The sequence below is a fragment of the Calidris pugnax genome, unplaced genomic scaffold, assembly GCF_001431845.1.
Source record: "Calidris pugnax isolate Ruff unplaced genomic scaffold, ASM143184v1 scaffold69, whole genome shotgun sequence".
In the NCBI taxonomy this organism is placed as follows: Eukaryota; Metazoa; Chordata; class Aves; order Charadriiformes; family Scolopacidae; genus Calidris; species Calidris pugnax.
Genome location: NW_015090859.1, coordinates 6,822,636 through 6,831,617, shown reverse-complemented (window position 1 = coordinate 6,831,617; position 8,982 = coordinate 6,822,636).

The following is an 8,982-nucleotide window of genomic DNA, read 5'->3' as shown; positions in this document are numbered from 1 at the left end:
TCACTACAAATTGTACATGGTGAATAATAATGTCTGACTGTGGGCCACAGTTTAGAGAACATAAAGTTGGGCAATTTGCAGTAAAATTTGGATTTAGACACATTACTTCTAGTCTCCATCACTCCCAGTATAACAGACGGTGGAAAAAAGCATTAAAATAATAAATCGTCCACTGAAAAGGCTGTAAATCCAGACTCTGCTATGAATTTAGTACTGCAGAACTGCCTTAATGAGCCATGGGCTGCCACCTACTGACATGCTGTTCGGCAGGAGACTGAAAGCAAGAAGGCTGTAATGCTAGAAATGTTACCGGATTCCCTGGCAAGCCGCAGAGGTATGAAAAAATGGTAAGGAGGAAAATCATTAGTCTATTCATGTTCAGAGCAGGAAATAACAGCTGTGGCTCAGGGAGGTGGTGTTGTCATACTGTAACTCCTTAAACATCGCATAACTTTGTGGTAAGATTTGTTCGGGGCGGGATTTATTCACTACTGCCCTTCACTTTGCAAAACGGGCATGACATTTTTCTGCAGTCACAGCAAAGAACACGTACTGCAAATAAAGGAGGCAGGTAGGCATTCCTTTGGCTAAGTGCAACTCAAAAGAGTTCAAGTCTGAGTAAATATGCTCAAAAGCAGAAAACAAGAACCACCACTTTTGTTTTTTAGACATGTCTCAATATTGGGAGGACTTGATTTAGCAGTGCTGAAATCTTAAAATTATCAATTCTGGAACTATAGAAGAAACTGAGGTGTAGCCAGAATTGATGAAGGAATTGTACTCTGAGCAGGGAATCAGAAATATATATACTACTAAGGAAAATATTATTTAATATTATAGATGAAATTACCTTAATAAAGGATTAATTATACGATATAAAATATTATTTTGTTATTAATAAGCATTGAGATTTTAAGATTTAAATATTAAAAGAAATGTCTGTTGAATGGGCAGTTTAAAGAATTGAACTGATTATACCACCAGCGGAATTCAGTTTTTTGCATGAAACAACCAAAGCTTTAAACAGCACAGCAAGGTGGTTTGAAATGAAAGTAAAGGTAAACTATTTTTCACTTCCAATTTGAGTCTGCCATTATGGGAGGTACTGATGAATGCATGTTTTCCAAAACGTGTGCAGAGTGCGTGCAGGAAAGGGTTAGATCACTATCTCTGGACTCTGGACTGGGATTTGTCTTGCGTAGTTTCAGACACTTACACTGTCATCTACATTTTCTGCTAGATAGCAGACTTTCTGAGTGCCTTAAAATAGATGCTTGAAATTGTGGTTCATCTGTCCTGCTTTAAATGTCTGTCTAAGGATGAGATGAGTCGTGTTCCTTGCCATCGGGGGTGAAGGGAACTGACACAGCAAGTTCAGATGAGCCCACCCCTTCTCTTGTCTGTGTCCTGAGAGCAGACATGGTTGGAAAGGACAACAGAACATTTCCCAAGAACTTCCTCCTGCCCTTGATTTAGAACAGCTATGCAGAGAGAAGGGGGGTTCAGTTTCTCCAACCAGGTCTACACAATCTCTGGCGAGTGGCTGCGAGAGCATTTGCTAGCATAAGGTGCCCATCAGCCTGCCTAAAAACTTTGCCTATTCAGTTTTTGGGCAAGCAGCCCACAGGCAGCTCATCGGGGTGGTGGGGATCTCATGGTCTGTTCTCCTCATGGGGTGCTCTTTCCTTGTCCTCAGGCAGCACTGGCAGCTCCTTCCTATGCAGACTTTGGCTCTTGGTTTAGTGTGGCGGTGGGCCAGCTCTCAAACACTGTGCAGACATATTTCTCCTTCTTTCAGTTCTTGGCTTTTCTGTTGTCAGGAAAATCAAAAAAGACCAGCTGGGGTGATAGTTCTTGTGAGGAGGTCACACAGTCACCAAGATCCCGACTGAAACAAGCAATTATTTCCCAGGTGAGAACATTTCAATGACAAGCTGCCTTAGGACAAGAGAGCAACAGGAGCACAGTGGGGGATTCAGTCCATCTAGATGAGAATGTGCTTCAGAAACTTGCAAATTTCAATGAAAAGCTAATGAAAAATTAGCCTCATCTTTTTTTTTTTTTTCCTTATAACCGGCTCCCTCATATCTTACAGCTGATCAATAATTTGCTTTGACATCTGAGTTGCAAAAAGAAAGGAGAAAAGGGGAATCTCATGGCAATGTGCCACCTAATTGTATCTACAACACAAAATCACTGCTTCAGCTGTATCTGACAAACATCAGGGAAGCTTTAAACTTAACTATGCATGAAATTTCTAACAGACTTACCACATGTGTGAAAATTGCCTGCAAAACATTAAAAAGGATAAATTCTACACCTTATTGTGTTCTAATTAAGTAGACAATGAGGCACCGTATCTGTTTTTTTTTTTAAAGCCCTAAATTCCTGCATATCTCATTATAATAATTAACAATACCACTGCAAGTGAAAATCAGATTTGAGGGAGCTGATGCCCAAGTTGTCATGAAAGAGAATAGTGAGGAGAATTGCTTTCTACTTGGAGAAAAGCAAGCTGTGAGATTTCAAAAATAATTATCATGACTGTGAAAAATCTGCTTGGCAGCTCATTTCATTTGTGTCTCAGGGTTGCCATTCTTTCTTTTCAATGATTTCTTGCTAGGTCTAAATACAGACCTCCAGCCTGAAGTTAATTCCCCACTTCAACTTTTAAACTCACTTTTGAAGAGAACTGGGAACGAATTATGTTTAGTGACTTCCATGATACTCAGCATTTAACTGCACTTCATTCTCACTCCCGGATTTAGACTTCAAAGTGCTACAGAGCTATTAATCCATCCTCCAGTGTTTGCCATTTATTCCTACTGTAAGTTCTTGTTTTGCTGTGGTTGGTTTCAGAAAATGCAGGCTACCCTTAGAAGGGGCATCAGGAGTGTGTGCCCAAGGACTTCACAGCCTGAGGTCTTGCGTTTGTGAATTTTTGTGCAAATGCTTAATTTACTCTCGTTAGTAGTTGCAATGTATGCATTAAGGTATATAAATTTTTAATAAAATGGAAAAAATGAGGAATCCTTATAAACAGTTTCAAATGTTAAGCCTTGTAGTAAAGAATCCTTTGATGCTTTAAAATGTAGAAACAGTGCTCTGTTGATCACGTACAGTGCTTGCCTGGTTTGTTCTTAATGTGCTGCTTTGGGGAGTGTCTAGGGTATTCCTATAAGGGGAATTGGAATGAAAAGTGCTTATTATGGGCTCCTGCTAGGACTACACACTTGAAACAAAGCTAAAATATGCTCTATTAAATTTTGTCTTGGCTCCACCCCCTGAAAAAAAACAACAAATAAAGGACAAAAACCACAGAGGGTTATAAGCCTCCAGAAAGAATGAGCTTGAAAGGAGATATTGCTGGTATTTTTCTAATCTAATTGAAAGCATATTATTTTGTGAAAGCTGTGACATTAGTATTTTTTTTTCACATGTTGCCTATTTTACTTGCAAAGATTACCTTTTAAAAGGTAATCCTTGATGCCAAAACTCTTCTGAAAACACACTGTGAGCATGTGCATGGTTAGGAGTGTGGCAAAACATGGTCAAAAGGAAGCACAGGCCGGTGGGGAAGAAGATCTTCCTTCTCCCCAGGAGGAAGAGGGGCAAAAAAGCATCTGGAAATTGGAACAAATGTTATCTCTCTAAAGGTCTTGTTGCAGAACATGACATTTGCCAAAAGAGGACCTCTTCCTTCTGTTGTTCTTCTTGGTCCCACTGTTCACTGCCTTCATTTGTCTTTTGCCACCTTGTCGGTGGGCTCTTAATGGCAATGATTGTCTTCTTGTGTAGGTGTGGGTTTTTATGTGCATAAGCAGAGGGTGATGTCATGCTTTCTGTCTTAGCATAACAATAATTAATACTGAGAAGACTGGCACTGGATGCAGCAGGGATTCTGCCTTAATTTGAAAAAACATCTTGAAAATCTTACACATATATCTGCAGGTATTGAATAATGACAAATTTGAGGGTAACGGGGAAAGTCTCTTTGGTTTATAGAGGGCTTGTTAGATCTGTTGACCTGTCCATAACTGCTCCATGAGATTTTTTTTTTTTGTATTTATATGTGCGTAGATTAATACTGTATACTTTGGGGTGCTTTTTTAAGAGAAGTGACGTTACTTCTGCTGTCTCTACTTCAGGAAAGATGTCTCCATAAGCATTAACATAGGATAATGCTCAGTATTTCCACATCTAACTAGAAGAACAAGGAAGATGTCACTCTGAACCCTTTGGCCTGGAGACAAAATATCCAGCATCTTGACAAGTGACTGCCAGGCAGTGATAAAAAGGAGGGTATTGATAGTTCCCCTCTTGCTCTGCTACTGATGGACTATGACCGGGTGATGTGAGAAGTCTAGGGTTTGGGGTGACAGCTGTGGGGTCTGAATTCCTCCTTCATGCCCTAGGATTGTCCCACACCAAGTTACATGAGCAGTGACACGATAGCTGCTGTTTTGAAGCAAAGCAAATTAAACATTACAGAGAGCAAAATTCTCTTTAGAAAACTCTTTTTATTCCAATGAACATATCTTAATTGATTGCTAGTGGGCATGAATGTACTGACAGGAGATCCTGCTCATAACATCTGAAGGATGAAAGCCATCCCTAGTGCTTAAACTGCACTGTGACACTGTTTTCCTTGCTCACAGCTCTGGACTACTCTTCTCTCCTGCTACTGTATTTATTGTTTAACTGAGACTAGTCCATTATTTAGCAAAGCAACTTGGGAGACTGTTTTTAATAAAAGATACTATACAAAATAAAGTTTATTGTGTTACAAAGCTGTATGTTGCAACCTGAATATTACTACTGGCAAATCAACAACAAAACCCATGTGATTGCTTGTGCATTCTGCTCTTACCATCAGAAAATAAATCTTACTTTTTAAGTGTTATGTACTGATTTTCCTCCTCATCACATGATAGACATAAGTTGCAGACCAGAAAGGCACTGCCATTTCTTTTCATGGACATTAGAGAAAACTCCGTGTATCTAGATACTTCTGTGCAAAGTGTATATTGAGGGGTTCGTGGCCATTGCATGAGTTTGATCCCTCGATGACTGACTCTCTCTGTTTGTGGAAAGCAGATTTGTCTCTGTCCTTCCATTTCTCCTGCCATAGCTCTGGCACACCTCTTAGACTTCTGTCACCCCATGCCAATCACCAGCATTCGTTACATGAGTCTGTCACTTCAGTAAGCGTGGGGAAAAAAGTTGAAAGAATGGAAAAGCTCCTGAAAATGATGTGTACAAATAAATTGCACTCCTGATTTCAGCTGTTTTGAATCTGTCCTCTATCAGCAACGTAAAATGACCTTTCTCTGACTGCTGACAATAATTATTGATTCTTTACACAAAACTTTTGCAAAACTGTAAATATTTGAAACATAAATATATTTATTATCCATGACTTTAAAAATAAATGTGCATCTTAGGGTATTAGAAAAAGTGAAGAGATCTTTCTCATACTATTGAGAAAAAAAGTTAGGGGACCATTCTCGGCATTTTTACTGCAAGAAAGGCATTTATTTTCTTTACAAGCCTGTAGACATTGTGTGACAACTTGGTGTCTGTTTATTACATTTATTTCCCCTGTTTTGCTGCAGCCAGGTGGATACCACCACCCCCAGTTTTGTTGCCTCAGCTACTGCTCCATGGAGTGTTGTTGAGCCCTGGGTCAGCTCTCAGTACTGATGACTGCACTGAGTTTATACATACAATGTGGCTCCCCTGGGACCTCCTCATATCCGCAGCTCTGCTACTCAGCTTCCAGTGTTTGGGCTTTAAGTATTTGCATTTAAAATGCACTGCCTTCCAATCCCTACACAAATGGGACAAACAGATACACAGCTTGGTCTAGAGTTGGAGTCTGAAATACTTTCAGGTGTCTAGGCTATAAATCCTTGGGCTGGATGAAAGGAGAGTTTATCAGGGAAAAGATTAAGCTTAAACTCAGCATTTCCATGTTGATAGCAGCATTATTATTGCCATCAAGTGCATGCAGTGCATATCTCACTAGTAAGTAGCTCTAGCATATCATTCAGCTTCAAGGTCTGTTCAAAGGATTTTTTGTTGTGCTCTTGTTAGCTTTGGATCGACCTTGTTTTCTTTCCCGTAAGTTTTTTTTGTTGTTTAAGGGACAAGTTTTAGAAGAAAGACGAGGCTAAATCTACTCAGGGCATCTCATGCCCTGGTGCACAAATATGCCAGATGAAAACTTACGATATGTTATACAGTTATACTTCAAGTATATATATATACCAGTAGGTTAATATGTAATATTTACTTTATCTTATTTAGGTGTCGCTGTTGCAAGGGAAAGAATATCACTGTTCTTGTTGGCTGAAGCAGATACTTATACATTCACTCATACTTTCTCTTGGTCTCTGCAGTTAACCTCACCCTGTTGCCCAGGTTGCTAATGGTGGCCAGCCAAGGCCTTGGGGTGCGGAGCTGGGCTTCTGTCCAATGTATTTGGGTGATCTTGCAAAGATCACACAAAGAATACCTGCAAAACCATCTATTTTTTTTCGGATTATACAGTCTGACATCTTCAAGGATTTAAGTCATGTCCTCTTTTTTGGTGTTCAACAGTGCTGCTCTTTCTGAGACTTTTCAACAATGTCTCTCTCCCTCATCCTTATCACAGGTGACACTCTGTCTTAGTCCTACCAGCAGTGTCTCAGTTGTTTAAGACCAATTGTGCACCACAGGTATTTCTTGTATCACACGCTGAAGGTTGAAACAACTGAACTTCTACAAACCCGTTGTTCTTTGGCTAATTCCACAGATTGTGCCTGGTCAATATCATGTGCAAATGATCCTCCTGCCGCTTGTTCAATATCATGGACAAACGATCTTCCATGCACCTTGTGATCAAAGCACATTCACCTTCACCAACCTCAGAGCGGTCCTAACAAGTAGAACATGCTGCAGCATTTATTGACTAATGAAGATTTTTAAAAACATAATACCTGAGTGGTGTTTTGTTATTCCTAAACATGGAAGATTGAAACAGTACTAATTCACATAAAGCAAATGAATGAAAGTCTTCCTAGTCTGTCTTCTTAATTCTTAGGCAATCTTAGTTGGTCTTTAAAAAGTGTATAAATTATTTATATTCTTGCTTGTTTGCAGCCCTCCAGCTATTTCCTACAGGTCATTCAGGCTCAGAGTTACACACAGCAGGGCATTATCTCAGGATCTGTCTTTAAGTATCTACTATAGGTGCCCAAATTAGGAATCAGCATAGACAGACAGGGAAAGGGCTCAGATGCTGCTTCTCTGTGCAGACAGCCAAGGTTTCCAGTTTAGCAACCTGCCTGAGACTCCTTAAGCTGGATCATGTTGTGGCAGGATGGGGCTGTTCACTCTATGCTTTGAAGTTATGCAGTGGTTAAACATATTCAACTATACATCGTTAACTACTGTGTGTAAATCGGCCGAACAGTTTTCAATAGTGCAAATAATCTGTCCTCTTTTGCACATTTGTTTAGATGAAAACCTGTAGTTAGGATGAGAGACTGTTGCATTTCGCTTGGCAAAGTCTTGGTGATAAACTTTGGTGGCCAGTGTTACAAATATCATTGTAGTCATATAGAATCATAAATTACCACTTGAATTGAAATTATATTTGCTGAATGATTTTTCTTCAATACATGGGACTTCAGATGATTTTAAAAATGGACTGAAATTGCTCTTTGTTGTACAACAACATTGATCCTCATAAGATGGAAAATCTCTCATACCTCCTTTTAAAAGCCTAGTGTGTTGCCATAAAACTAATTACCATATGAATGTCTTGGTTCTATGATTAATGATGAAACTGAATAATTTTTTATATTATACATGAAAACATTTAGCTTTATCCAGAGGAAAACACCAGAAGGACAAGAGGGAAGTTCATCATATGGGAAACAAAATCTGAAAAACAATTTTTTGGTGACCAAAGATTACAGTTTTGTGCATTCTGGCTTTTGCTTTGGTTGCTTGTCTCTATATAATGCTTCCATTAAGTTTAATTTGTCTAACTGTGATAATGTCAATAGGTATAGCATAAAAAGCGCCGCAAAGAAGTAGGATTTGTGCATATATATGTGTGATGGCTTCATGACATCATATATGTTGGGAATGGGTTCAGGCAAAGAGTTTGACACATAGGCGTTGTAACGATTGTGTCGGAGCAGTAGTGCCTCATCCAAGAACAAGCAGAGCTCTGCACTCTTGGCTTGCTCTCCCTCACTCCTTGGCTCTCTCTTAGCCCTAGCCTAGCCACGGCTTCAGCTTTTGCCACTCCTGCTGCTCATCTCTCGCAGCTACCACAGTGGCCCAGGAGCCCAGGCTCACCTCAGGCCCTACTTGAAGCACTCAGAAGTGGTTACAGTGCAACTCCTAGATGCCATTTGGGATTGTCCAGGGTACCCAAGACACCTGCCTGCATCTGGCAGGTAACACCACTTGAGAGAGATCTGTGCTCTTCCAAAGGGGCAGGTGCAGGCCAAGTGTGTAAGCTGGGGCATCCAAAATTGCACTGGCTACCAGTGCTCAGGCAACTAAATCACACTCTCAGACCCCTTCTATAATCAAGGGGGAGCAATAATCATTTTTGGAGGATGGTTCAAGATACTAGGTAAGTTGAATCATGCTGCTATTTCTTTTTCTGTCGACTGCAGAAGACTCTTCAGATGATAATGCTCCTAATGCTAAGCATCTCAGTTTGATTAGGTCTGGGTTTGTATATCTAGCTGTTCCAGATGACACCGTAACTGTGCAGAAAAGCATATGCTGATTCTAATTAGTTTCTGATTAGACCCAGGCAAAGTGTTTTTCTCTGAATAACGTATTTACAAAAAAACCCCTACCGTTTCAAGGTGGCTGAAAATAATTTATGATATTTGTCTCAGTTTTGCCAAAAAGACTGAGTTACATAAAAATGACAGCAAGCTGTAAGGAAAAATCAGAGGAGTTTTCTTG